Source organism: Mesoplodon bidens (assembly GCF_964165515.1).
Source record: "Mesoplodon bidens genome assembly, chromosome: 3".
Classification (NCBI taxonomy): Eukaryota; Metazoa; Chordata; class Mammalia; order Artiodactyla; family Ziphiidae; genus Mesoplodon; species Mesoplodon bidens.
The window spans coordinates 63,479,105-63,493,086 of record NC_138178.1 but is presented as its reverse complement, the minus strand read 5'-3'; the positions used below and the strand labels follow the sequence as shown (position 1 = coordinate 63,493,086).

Sequence of the window (13,982 nt, the reverse complement as noted above, 5' to 3'; positions counted from 1 at the left end):
GTAATTTGAAAGGGATTGCATTGAACCTGTACTTTGCTTTGGGTAGTAGAGTCATTTTCACAATATTGATTCTTCCAATCCAAGAACATGGTATATCTCTCCATCCGTTGGTATCATCATTAATTTCTTTCATCAGTATCTTATAGCTTTCTGCACACAGGTCTTTTGTCTCCCTAGGTAGGTTTATTCCTAGGTATTTTATTCTTTTTTTGCAGTGGTAAATGGGAGTCTTCCCTTAATTTCTCTTTCAGATTTTTCATCAGTAGTGTATAGGAATGCAAGAGACTTCTGTGCATTAATTTTGTATCCTGCAACTTTACCAAGTTCATTGATTAGCTCTAGTAGTTTTCTGGTGGCATTTTTAGGATTCTCTATGTATAGTATCATGTCATCTGCAAACAGTGACAACTTTACTTATTCTTTTCTGATTTGGATTCCTTTCATTTCTTTTTCTTCTCTGATTGCTGTGGCTAAAACTTCCAAAACTATATTGAATAATAGTCGTGAGAGTGGACAACCTTGTCTTGTTCCTGATCTTAGAGGAAATGGTTTCTGTTTTTCACCATTGAGAACGATGTTGGCTGTGGGTTTGTCATATATGGCCTTTATTATGTTGAGGTAAGTTCCCTCTATGCCTACTTTCTGTAGCGTTTTTACCATAAATGGGTGTTGAATTTTGTCGAAAGCTTTTTCTGCATCTATTGAGATGATCATATGGTTTTTCTCCTTCAGTTTGTTAATATGGTTTATCACATTGATTGATTTGCGTATACTGAAGAATCCTTGCATTCCTTGGATAAACCCCAATTGATCATGTTATCTGATCCTTTTAATGTGCTCTTGGACTCTCTTTGTTAGTATTTTGTTGGGGATTTTTGCATCTATGTTCATAAGTGATATTGGCCTGTAGTTTTCTTTTTTGTGACATTTTTCTCTGGTTTTGGTATCAGGGTGATGGTGGCCTTGTAGAATGAATTTGGGAGTGTTCCTCCCTCTGCTATATTTTGGAAGAGTTTGAGAAGGATATGTGTTAGGTCTTCTCTAAATGTTTGATAGAATTTTCCTGTGAAGCCATCCGGTCCTGGGTTTTTGTTTGTTGGAAGATTTTTAATCACAGTCGCAATTTCAGTGCTTGTGACTGGTCTGTTTATATTTTTTATTTCTTCCTGGTTAAGTCTCAGAAGGTTGTGCTTTTCTAAGAATTTGTCCATTTCTTCCAGGTTGTCCATTTTATTGGCATATAGTTGCTTGTAGTAATCTCTCATGATCCTTTGCATTTCTGCAGTGTCAGTTGTTACTTCTCCTTTTTCATTTCTAATTCTATTGATTTGAGTCTTCTTCCTTTTTTTCTTAATGAGTCTGGCTAATGGTTTATCAACTTTATCTTCTCAAAGAACCAGTTTTTAGTTTTATTGATCTTTGCTATTGTTTCCTTCTTTTTCATTTATTTCTGATCCGATCTATATGATTTCTTTCCTTCTGCTAACTTTGGAGTTTTTTTGTTCTTTCTCTAATTGCTTTAGGTGTAATTGCTTTAGGTTATTTATTTGAGGTGTTTCTTGTTTCTTGAGGTAGGATTGTATTGTTATAAACTTCCCTCTTAGAACTGCTTTTGCTGCATCCCATAGGTTTTGGGTTGTCGTGTTTTCATTGTCATTTGTTTCTAGGTATTCTTAAATTTCCTCTTTGATTTCTTCAGTGACCTCTTGGTTATTTAGTAGTGTATTATTTAGCCTCCATGTGTTTGTATTTTTTACAGATTTTTTTCTGTAATTGATATCTAGTCTCATAGCGTTGTGGTCAGAAAAGATACTTGATACGATTTCAATTTTCTTAAATTTACCAAGGCTTGATTTGTGACCCAAGATATGATCTATCCTGGAGAATGTTCCATGAGCACTTGAGAAGAAAGTGTATTCTGTTGTTTTTAGATGGAATGTCCTATAAATATCAATTAAGTCCATCTTGTTTAATGTATCATTTAAAGCTTGTGTTTCCTTATTTATTTTCATTTTGGATGATCTGTCCATTGGTGAAAGTGGGGTGTTAAAGTCCCCTAATATGATTGTGTTACTGTCGATTTCCCCTTTTATGGCTGTTAGCATTTGCCTTATGTATTGAGGTGCTCCTATGTTGGGTGCATATTTACAATTGTTATATCGTCTTCTTGGATCATTATGTAGTATCCTTCTTTGTCTATTGTAATAGTCTCTATCTTAAAGTCTATTTTGTCTGATATGAGAATTGCTACTCCAGCTTTCTTTTGATTTCCATTTGCATGGAATATCTTTTCCCATCCCCTCACTTTCAGTCTGTATGTGTCCCTAGGTCTGAAGTGGGTCTCTTGTAGACAGCATATATATGGGTCTTATTTTTGTATCCATTCAGCCAGTCTATGTCTTTTGGTTGGAGCATTTAATCCATTTACATTTAGGTTAATTATCGATATGTATGTTCCTATTACCATTTTCTGAATTGTTTTGGGTTTGTTATTGTAGGTCTTTTCCTTCTCTTGTGTTTCCTGCCTAGAGAAGTTCCTTTAGCCTTTGTTGTAAAGCGGGTTTGGTGGTGCTGAATTCTCTTAGCTTTTGCTTGTCTGTAAAGGTTTTAATTTCTCTGTTGAATCTGAATGAGATCCTTACTGGGTAGAGTAATCTTCATTGTAGGTTTTTCCCTTTTATCACTTTAAATATGTCCTGCCACTCCCTTCTGGCTTGCAGATTTTCTGCTGAAAGATCAGCTATTAACCTAATGGGGATTCCCTTGTGTGTTACTTGTTGCTTCTTCCTTGCTGCTTTTAATATTTTTTCTTTGTATTATTTAATTTTTGATAGTTTGATTAATATGTCTTGCCGTGTTTCTCCTTGGATTTAGCCTGTATGGGACTCTCTGCGCTTCCCAGACTCGATTGACTATTTCCTTTCCCATATTAGCAGTTTTCACCTATAATCTCTTCAAATATTTTCTCAGTCCCTTTCTTTTTCTCCTCTTCTTCTGGGATCCCTATAATTCAAATGTTGGTGCATTTAATGTTGTCCCAGAGGTCTCTGAGACTGTCCTCAATTCTTTTCATTCTTTTTTCTTTATTCTGCTCTGCAGTAGTTATTTCCACTATTTTATCTTCCAGGTCACTTATCTGTTCTTCTGCCTCAGTTATGCTATTGATTCCTTTTAGAGAACTTTTAATTTCATTTATTGTGTTGTTCATCACTGTTTGTTTGCTCTTTGGTTCTTCTAGGTCCTTGTTAAACGTTTCTTGAATTTTCTCCATTCTATTTCCAAGATTTTGGATCATCTTTACTATCATTAGTCTGAATTGTTTTTCAGGTAGACTGCCTATTTCCTCTTCATTTGTTTGGTCTGGTGGATTTTTACCTTGCTCTTTCATCTGCTGTGTATTTCTCTGTCTTCTCATTTTGCTTAACTTACTGTGTTTGGGGGGTCTCCTTTTTGCAAGCTGCAGGTTCATAGTTCCCATTGTTTTTGGTGTCTGTGCCCAGTGGCTAAGGTTGGTTCAGTGGGTTGTGTAGGCTTCCTGGTGGAGGGGACTAGTGCCTGTGTTCTGATGGATGAGGCTGGATCTTGTTTTTCTGGTGGTCAGGACTGCGTCCGGTGGTGTGTTTTGGGGGTGTCTGTGACCTTATTATCATTTTAGGCAGCCTCTCTGCTAATGGGTGGGGTTGTGTTCCTGTCTTGCTAGTTGTTTGGCATAGGGTGTCCTGCACTGTAGCTTGCTGGTCCTTGAGTGGAGCTGGGTCTTAGCATTGAGATGGTGATCTCTGGGAGAGCTTTTGCCTTTTGATATTACTTGGAGCCAGAGGTCTCTGGTGGACCAATGTCCTGAACTCGGCTCTCCCACCTCAGAGGCATAGGCCTGATACCCGGCTGGAGCACCAAGACCTTGTCAGCCGCATGGCTCACAAGAAAAGGGAGAAAGAAAGAAAAGAAAGAGAAAATAGTTATTAAAATTAAAAATTAAAAAATTAAAAAGTAATAAAAAAAGAAGAGGGCAACCAAAGCAAAAAACAAATCCACCAATGATAACAAGCGCTAAAAACTGTACTAAAAAAAAAAAAAAAGGACAGACAGAACCCTAGGACAAATGGTAAAAGCAAAGCTATACAGACAAAATCACACAAAGAAGCATACACATACACACTCAGAAAAAGAGAAAAAGGCAAAATATATATATATATATCTTCTGGGAAGTCTGAGGTCTTCCACCAGCGTTCAGTAGGTGTTCTGTAGGAGTTGTTCCACATGTAGGTATATTTCTGATGTATTTGTGGGGAGGAAGGTCATCTCCACGTCTTACTCCTCTGCCATCTTGAAGGTCTCCAATCTCTCCTGTGAGTTTAAAAAATCATTTGGAGTGGACTACAGAACCATAGAACCAAAGGGAGGCATAAGAGAATTAACCACCTTTTTTTTGGACTATCAATCATGCTCAGGCGCACATTATCTCATTTACTTTCTTTTTTTTCTTTTTTTTTTTGGGGGGGGGGTACGCGGGCCTCTCACTGCTGTGGCCTCTCCCATTGCGGAGCACAGGCTCCGGACGCGCAGGCCCAGCGGCTATGGCTCACGGGCCCAGCCACTCCACGGCATGTGGGATCTTCCTGGACCGGGGCACGAACCCGTGTCCCCTGCATCAGCAGGTGGACTCCCAACACTGCGCCACCAGGGAAGCCCTATCTCATTTACTTTCACAGCAACTTTGTTAGCTATTATCTCCAGAGTTGCACAGCTCGTTTGTAAAATAATAATAACTAAAAAGAAAAGGTAGGGCAAGGATTCAACTCTGAGTCTGATACACCAATGGTTCCCAAACCTGGGGTGTGCTAAGAATTGACTGGAAGGAACCTTTAAAATAATAGATGCCACGGCCCCCCCAGACCTACTAAAATGGGATCTCTAGTGATGGAGGAAGGGAAGGGAGAGCTCCTGAAAAGAAAAAAAAATTTAAGTTCTTAAACTGATTTTGCAGAGCCAGATTTGGAACCACGGCCCTACTCTATGCTGCCTGACCAAGCCGTGGTTCCTAAACCAGGTGTCAGCCTTCAAGATAACCTTGCAAACTTGCCTCAAGATAACCTTGTAAACTCAAACTCCAAAATTCCTCATTACACTCAGTCTTGGCCCTAAACACCTGCTCTTTTCAAAATCAAGACTACGAAGACTCTAAAATGCCACGGAAAGGAGAGTGGCACTTTCCTGTGTACCGAGTACTGGAGGTGGGGGTGGTGGAATGTAGTCAAGCACAGACTGGCTGACACTAGGCCAATAACGAGCTGAAGCTGATAAACTTTGAAGATCAACCATGAAGGGAATTTTTTGTTTCCTTTAATCCATCACGGGGGCCTACTAATTGCACCCACAGCTGCAACTGATCAAGGATGGGGCCACGTGACCAGGCGCCCTCCACGCCGAAGTCTTCCGCTCTGGCTCGGCTATTAGCCCAAGAGGGAAAGCCGGAGCTTTTTTTTTTTTTTGCGGTACGCGGGCCTCTCACTGTTGTGGCCTCTCCCATTGCGGAGCACAGGCTCCGGACGCGCAGGCTCAGCGGCCACGGCTCACGGGCCCAGCCGCTCCGCGGCATGTGGGATCTTCCCGGACCGGGGCACGAACCCGCGTCCCCTGCATTGGCAGGCGGACTCTCAACCACTGCGCCACCAGGGAAGCCCCAAGCCGGAGCTTTTTATCAAGACTACGCGAGAGAGGGGAGCTCCCCAGGCATCTGAGGCGGGGAGTGCGGATAGGACTCCAGCTCGAACCCAGACTCCACTCGATATAATAAGGCGGGGATTGCAAAATGGATAGCAGGTGCGGTTCTGGAAGGCCACAGAGCTGACCCTAGCAGCGCTCTTCCCAAACTCTCAAATTTCTCGGGCGCCCCGCCCCTCAGCGGCCGGCCTTCCGGTTTCCGAGGCGTCGCGCCGGAAGTGACCTCACGGCGGCGGCGGGGAGTCGCGGGCGCTTCTGGCGGCGGCCGCGGCTGTCTGGGTGGATGTGGAGAAGCCCCGTGGTCTCTGGGTCCTGCGGTGTTTCAGGGCCGTGTTGGTGTGGTGTGCGCAGGAGGCGCAGGCCCGGCGGCGTGGAGGTGGGAGCGAGGGGGAGGCGGGTGGCTAGTGGGCGCTCGTGGGAGGGGGCTTCCGGGGTTGCAGGAGGGTTTGCTTTTAGGCTTCGTGGTTCCAGGCCTTGCAGACCTTTTTAGAGGCTGGCATGAGCTGGGGGCCGCTTCGGGTGCGCAGGGGGCCCATTACTAGGGCTTGCCTCCGGGGCATGGTTTGAGGTGGGAGGCCGAGGGGAGCGGGATTCTAAATAGTTGAGGAATTGTGGGAGGTGTGAGGCATTAGCCGCCTAGGCTCTTAGTTTAGCCTTGTTGATGTCTCCTGCAGCCCGCCCACTCATTGCTCCCTGCTTCAGTTTCCTTTTGCACAATGAAGTACGGTGGCAGGGAAGAGCGCGAGTGCCACATTCATGACTGATAGCTGGAGGACAGAGGTGAACTGGACTCTGAGAGGGAAGGGTGAATGAGAAATAATGATACCTGCTAGGGTGCAGCTTCTGCTGAATCCTGGGGACTTCCCCTTGATTGTTTACTGCAGTTCGTGTAAGTCTTAGCTTCTTATTATCAGTAGTCTTTGTACGATATTAGTTGACTTGATCAGTAATTGACTTGTTGAATGGTTCAAGTTCAAGTGTTTTGGTGTGTGGGAGGCATAGTCTTCACCTGCTTGGCCAGTTGGTTGTCAGTAAACCTCCCAGTTCCGGAGCTAGGAGTCCTAACAGTCCTCTCCTGTGGTTACAGGTGAGGAACTCGAGACCCAGAATGGTTTTTGTTCTCTTTCCTAGCCACAGGCTAAACTGATTTCAGTCTGCGGTCTGTCTCAATCCCATCAAAACTTAAGTGACTGCCCCTGAGCAGGTCACTGTTTCAACTGGAAACCTCAGATGGATTCTAGGCTTTTTTTTTTTTTTTTTTTGTGGTACGCGGGCCTCTCACTGTCGTGGCCTCTCCCGTTGTGGAGCACAGGCTCCGGACGCGCAGGCCCAGCGGCCATGGCTCACGGGCCCAGCCGCTCCGCGGCATGTGGGATCTTCCCAGACCGGGGCACGAACCTGTGTCCCCAGCATCGGCAGGCGGACTCTCAACCACTGCACCACCAGGGAAGCCCTAGGCTTTTTTTTTATGAACGGCAGATAAAGGGTACTGAACACAGAATTCCTATTTTTTGGTTTCTCTGTATGAAACGGAGATGGTTACAAATAACATAACAAAATTTTCTTTTTGAATTTCTGAATTTTATTTTATTTTTTTATACACCAGGTTCTTATTAGTTATCTGTTTTATACATATTAGTGTATGTATGTCAATCCCAATCTCCCAGTTCATCCCCCCCATAACATAACTTTTTGATTGCTAAGAATTTTTTGGTGGGGCTTTCTTGAGGGGTCAGGGCTGTGGGACTAGCAGAGTGTCTCGCAAACGTTTTGACCTGTGACCCACAGTTAATGTATTTTACATGCTGACCGTGTGTGACCCCTACATGCACAGAGTGTGTACACACACAGGAAACAAAAGTTTACCCCTTCTATATATGATGCCCTCTGACATTTTCTATTTCATTAAAAGAAAAAAAAAGTTGATTGCAACTCACTAAATTGACTGACCTGTAATGGGTCTGACTGCTAAAGACCTGTAGTTTGAAAAACATTGGACTAGAATATGTTTAATTAAGATTCTTGAGATTCCTGAGATTCTGTAAGTAATGCAAGGTGGAAAATATGTCATTTTTCTCCTCTTATCAACCAGAGGAGCAGGGTCACTAGAGTTCTTCACCAGAACAACAGGACAGGACACCCATATCAGTATCTCAAAGGAGTGCAGTATCCATAGTGATAATGTGTCCGAATTTTGGCAAGGTGTTTGAGTCTTTTCCGATGACCTGGTGGGTGAGATGGGGGGGATTTGCCATATAGTGGTAAAATTAGATGACGTCATGACTTTGAGCATCTACGTCTGTAGGGATTTGATTTGTGGGCACAACTTACAGCTGGGATTTTGGTGATGAGTGTTGAGGCTCTGTCACTTTCTTTATACATAGTGTGTATTTGAAGGCTTATCTAGAGAGTGTGCTTATCAATTTGTTGACTTTATGAAGTGAAGAGAGAAAGTATCATCTGGGTAATCTCAAAATTTGCCCAGTGCAGTCTAATGAAATGGAAGGGTCATCAGAAATTTAAGTAGTTTAAATATTTAATTTTAAATAGTTTAGGATGTAATTTCTTTTTTTTTCTTTTTTAAATTTATTTATTTATGGCTGCATTGGGTCTTTGTTGCTGTGCGCGGGCTTTCTCTAGTTGTGGCGAGTGGGGGCTACTCTTCATTGTGGTGTGTGGGCTTCTCATTGTGGTGGCTTCTCTTGTTGTGGAGCATGGGCTCTAGGCACGCGGGCTTCAGTAGTTATGACACATGGGCCCAGTAGTTGTGGCTGCGGGCTCTGGAGTGCAGGCTCAGTAGTTGTGGCGCACAGGCTTAGTGCTCTGCGGCACGTGGGATCTTCCCGGACCAGGGATCGAACCCATGTCTGCTGTATTGGCAGGCAGATTCTTAACCACTGTGCCACCAGGGAAGTCCCTAGGATGTAATTTCTGAAAGGTTGTAAATATTGACTTTTAAAAAATAAATACAAAGTTTTGGGCTTGTGGCTCAGTGGTTGGGAGTCCGCCTGCCGATGCAGGGGACGCGGGTTCGTGCCCCGGTCCGGGAGGATCCCACATGCCGCGGAGCGGCTGAGCCCTTGAGCTGTGGCCGCTGAGCCTGCGCGTCCGGAGCTTGTGCTCCGCGGTGGGAGAGGCTGCGGCAGTGAGAGGCCTGCGTACCGCAAAAAAAAAAAAATAAATAAATAAAAATAATAAAAAAATAAATACAAAGTTTCTAAATGTAATAGCAATTTGATGTTTTTAAAAATACAGATATATATATATATTTTTAATATTTATTTATTTGGTTGCGCTGGGTCTTAGTTGCGGCATGCAGGATCTTCATTGAGGCATGCATGATCTTTAGTTGTGGCATGCGGGATCTAGTTCCCTGACTAGGGATTGAACCTGAGCCCCCTGCATTGGGAGCGTGGAGTCTTAACCACTGGACCACCAGGGAAGTCCTCAGATAACCTTTTTTTATATTAAAAAAGCCCTCTAGGATATGGTTATGTATAAATGGTGTATTACATTACTTGATTTTCAGATGTTAAGCCAATCTTGTGTTCCTGGAATGAATCCCATTGAGTCGTGGTGTATAATACTTTTTTATATGTTGCTGAATTCAATTTGCTAATATTAAGAATTTTTGTGAACATCTCTATGTTCATGAGGGATATTGGTCTGAGGTTTCCTTTTCTTATGATATCTTTGGCTGGCCTTAGTATTAGAGTACAATTACCCTCACAAAGTGAGTTGGGCAGTGTTCCTCTTCTTCTGTTTTCTGAAAGAGTTTATGTAGAATTGTTAATTATTTCTTTCTATGTGTTTATATTATAGAGTTTACCAGTGAAGTCCTATGGGCCTGGGCTTTTCTTTGTAGGAAGATTTGAAATTACTAAATCAGTGTCTTTACTTGGTATAGGTCTATCCGGATTTTCTATTACTTTTTGAGTCAGTTTTGGTAATTGTATCCTTCTGGAAATTTGTCCATTTCATATTTTTCCTTTTCCTTTTTGAACTTGTATCCATTCTACTTTAACCACAGAATTTTATCCTAAAACAGGAGTCAGCAAACTTTTTCTGCAGAGGACCTGGTGGTAGGCATTGTGGACCATGTAGTCTCTGTCAGTACTACTCAGTTCTCCCATTGTAGTGCAAAAACAGCCACAGACAATAAGCAAACAGCTGTGCGTGGTTGTGTTCCAATACAACTTTATTGGTAGTGGGCCAGATTTTGTACATGGACCGTAGTTTCCTGACCCCTGTATTTTTTTTTTCTGACCCCTGTTTTAAAATAATAAATTTTATGCTTGAAAACCTTATTTGATAATCCAGTTATCTAGGCAGATCAGGTTTATGAAAGAGTAAGGTGGAAATTGATTCCCTTGCTTGCATATCTTTGTGTACCCCTACGGATATGTGTATTCCAATTCGTAGTTTTGTTCAGGTGTGATGGGAGGGGCCCTCACAGTATGATTTTCTAGGACCATAACTCTAATCCCCTACCTGGCCAGTATTCTTTCTGTGAAAAGGAGATATCTGAGGGACTTCTCTGGTGGTCCAGTTGTTAAGACTCTGTGCTTCCACTGCAGGGGGCACAGGTTTGATCCCTGGTCAGGGAACTAAGATCCTGCAAGCTGCGCCCCCCCCCCCAAAAAAAAAGAGACATTTGAAATAAAATTTGCTGTATTGTAGAAACTGTATAGATTATCTCATTTAATCTTCACAATGGTTCTGTGAGGTGGTGGTATAATTGGCATACAGTTGACTCTTGAACTGTTGGGCCACCAACCCTCTGCAAAGTTGAAAATTCGAGTATAGTCTGTAGTTGGCCCTCCATATACCTGGTTCTTCTGTATCTGTGGTTCTGCATCTCAGATTCAACCAACCGCCCATCGTGTAGTACTGTAGTATTTAGTAAAGAAAATTGGTGTTTAAGTAGACCTGTGCCATTCAAGCCCATGTTGTTCAAGGGTCAACTGTAATTCCCATTTTATAGTTGAGACGATTGAGACTCAGATTAGGATAATTTGCTCGTAATTCTGGCCTGTAATGTCTGACTTCAGAAGTCCATGCCCTTTTCACTATGTTGCCTTTTGTGGAAGATAGGGACCTAGTACTAGGGTTGTACTAGATGTTTTCTTTTAAGATCTCTGCCATTCCCAAGCTTTTGATTCTACAAACACCTTTCTACATAGATGTGTGGAAAAATACCTAGTTTTTCAGAAATCCATAACTAACCACTCATCTATAACTGTTGATTTAATTGTCCTTAGCAGACCAAGGGATTGCTTCTTGGATCTGAATGCTGTGAGTTCTGTATGATGTGGCAGATGAGATGGAAGTTTGTAGGTCTGTTATTGGCAAGTTGTCTTTGAATCATTTTGGCAACTACCTCAGTTGCATAATGGGTGGAAGACCATTTAGGTCTACCTGACTTTGTTATCTAAAGGCTTCTTACAAGAGAAATGATTCAGTAAAGTCTCATAGTGTGACATTCGGTAGTCTGGAAATCCTGATAGCATTTGAGCAAAATCATCCCATATCTACTTCTATGTGTGGTATGCCCAGCATAAATGGGTACATTTGTCCACCACAAAGACATATACAAAAATGTTTAATTTTTTATTCATAATAGCCCCCAAACTGGAAATAATCCAACTGTCTATCAGCAGTAGAATGGATAAATACACTGAGGCATAGTTATATCATAGAATACTACATAGTGATGAATCTCACAGATGTAATATTGAGCAAAAGAATCCAGACACTTTAGAGAACCTTTATGATTCCATTTGTATGAAGTTCAACAACAGGCTAAGTGAATCTTTTGTGGTAGTTATCAGAATAATGGCTGCCTTTGTGGGAACACAGTGGAACCTTCTGGAGTATTCAAAATATTGTGTCTTGATTGAGTGGTGGTTATTTGGGTAAATTAATATGTAAAAATTCATTGAGCTGTAAACTTAAAATATGTAGACTTACTATCTATGTAATACCATGAGAGAAAAGTAGAAGATAAAAGACAAAGATTGGTCTGCTTGGGAATTCCCTGGTGGTCCAGTGTTTAGGACTCTGCACTTTAACTGCTGAGGGCGAGGATTCGATCACTGGTCCGGGAACTAAAAATCCGCAAGCCACGCAGTGTGTCCAAAAAAAGAAAAAGATTGGTCTGTTTGTAGCTCCTAGATCATCTTCAGTGGTAGCTCTTCTTTTGACATGAAGGTGTTAGCCCTGTAATTGATGAAGCCTCCTCGCTTAGTGTGTTCATCTGATTAGAAACCCAGATGTTGGCATTCCACTTGTTTTATTTATTTGTTTGTTTATTTATTCAATTAATTTTTGGCTGTGTTGGGTCTTCACTGCTGAATGCGGGCCTTCTCTAGCTGTGGCAAGTGGGGGCCACTCTGCTGCAGTGTGCGAGCTTCTCATTGCGGTGGCCTCTCCCGTTGCAGAGCGTGGGCTCTAGGCACGCGGGCTCAGTAGTTGTGGCTTGCGGGCTCCAGAGCGCAGGCTCAGTAGTTGTGGCACACGGGCCTAGTAGCTCCATGGTACGTGGGATCTTCCCAGACCAGGGCTCAAACCTGTGTTCACTGTGTTGGCAGGCGGATTCCCAACCACTGCGCCACCAGGGAAGCCCCTCCACTTGTTTTAGATTTACTGTTTTCAATTAATAAAGGAATTTTCTTTAAAACTATTAAAATTCTATTTTGTTATTATTAACATAATATAAACTTGAATGTTTAACATCAGTGTCTTAAGGATATATGTTGAATGAAGAAGTAAAAAGTTTTTTCACATCTGATTAATTTCTGGTATTTCTAAAATTCTTATTACAGCTCTTCATTCTGCATCTATCTAAAATAAGCATCAGGAACTTCCCTGGCGGTCCAGTGGTTAAGAATCCGCACTTCCACTGCAGGGGGCACGGGTTTGATCCCTGGTGGGGGAACTAAGATCTGGCATGCTGTGAGCTGCGGCCAAAAAAAAGAAAAAGGCAAAAATAAAATAAGCATCAGAGTAGGGTTATGATGGAGTATAAAATGATAAGAAAGGAACTCCATACTTTTGTGACATTAGGTAGACAAAGGCCAATCAGGAAAGGGAAAATAAGCATAAAACGTGTTTTATGTGCCTTTTACCATCATCAGTGTTGTGGAAGTTGTGTTGCATTGGAAGTTCACCTGATCTCTTAAATTCTTTGAGATATATTGATAACTGTTGCAGCTCAGTGATGGGTATGTGGGGTTCATTATGCTGTTCTGTCTATGTCTGGATATGTTTGAAATTTTCTATAATAAAATGTAAAAAAAATTTATGGATGAGCCTGCTAATGCATTGTTTCTTTTATTTTCTGTTCTGTCGGCACAGTTTTGTGATACTTGCTCAGTTAAATACTAGAGAACTACCTGAGTTTGTCTTTAGGTTTTTGTGTTTCTAATGAGACATACTTTTTTTTTTAACTACAGGAGTGCCTTTTTTGCTCCTTTAAATACATACATATATATATATATATATATAGCTATTTTTCCTTTTTTAGACTCTATTTTATATAGGTATATTTCTGAAATTAATATTTGAGGGCTTCCCTGGTGGCGCAGTGGTTGAGAGCCCGCCTGCCGATGCAGGGGACACGGGTTCGTGCCCCGGTCCTGGAAGATCCCACATGCCGCGGAGCAGCTGGGCCCGTGAGCCATGGCTGCTGAGCCTGCGCGTCCGGAGCCTGTGCTCCGCAACAGGAGAGGCCACAACAGTGAGAGGCCCGCGTACCGAAAAAAAAAAAAAAATTGAAAACTGTTTAAAACGCTATTCTATTTCTTTTCTATTTTTCATGGGAAACACTAAGCCAGTGTTTCATTTTATACTTAGTATTGTATGTTATGTTTATATACTCATCTGCTGTTTGCTGACTTCCTTCTGTGTGTAGGGCAGTGTTAGATTTCATATCTTACATAGGATTTTGCATAGAATATGCTTAGGGATATTGTATTTTTAGAACCTTTTCCAAGGAGAGCCAAGGCATTTAGATATAAATATTTAGATACTCTAGATTTTGAGTGATTAACTTCTGTCAGATTTATTATATCTAATTCATTCATTGATTGGATTAATATTTATTGAGTTCCTCTTCCATTCTAGGCAGAACAAAACAGACAAGGTCCCTTGCCCTGATGGAGCTTACATTATAGTGGGGTAACACATGCAACATAAACAAATAAGATAATTCATATGGTGAGTCATTTTGAAATCATAACAGAAAGTGTTGGAGAGTG

At 41.9% G+C, this 13,982-nt stretch overlaps 1 protein-coding gene across 1 annotated transcript in view; it reads left to right on the top strand.

Moving 5' to 3' along the window:
- Positions 1-5,940: 5,940 nt before the first annotated feature.
- The window catches only part of EDC3 (enhancer of mRNA decapping 3), a 53,680-nt gene continuing 45,638 nt past the window's right edge, over positions 5,941-13,982 (top strand). The window contains exon 1 of the mRNA XM_081227451.1: positions 5,941-6,100. The gene's annotated coding sequence lies outside the window, so the exon portion shown is untranslated. The remainder of the gene's footprint in view (positions 6,101-13,982) is intronic.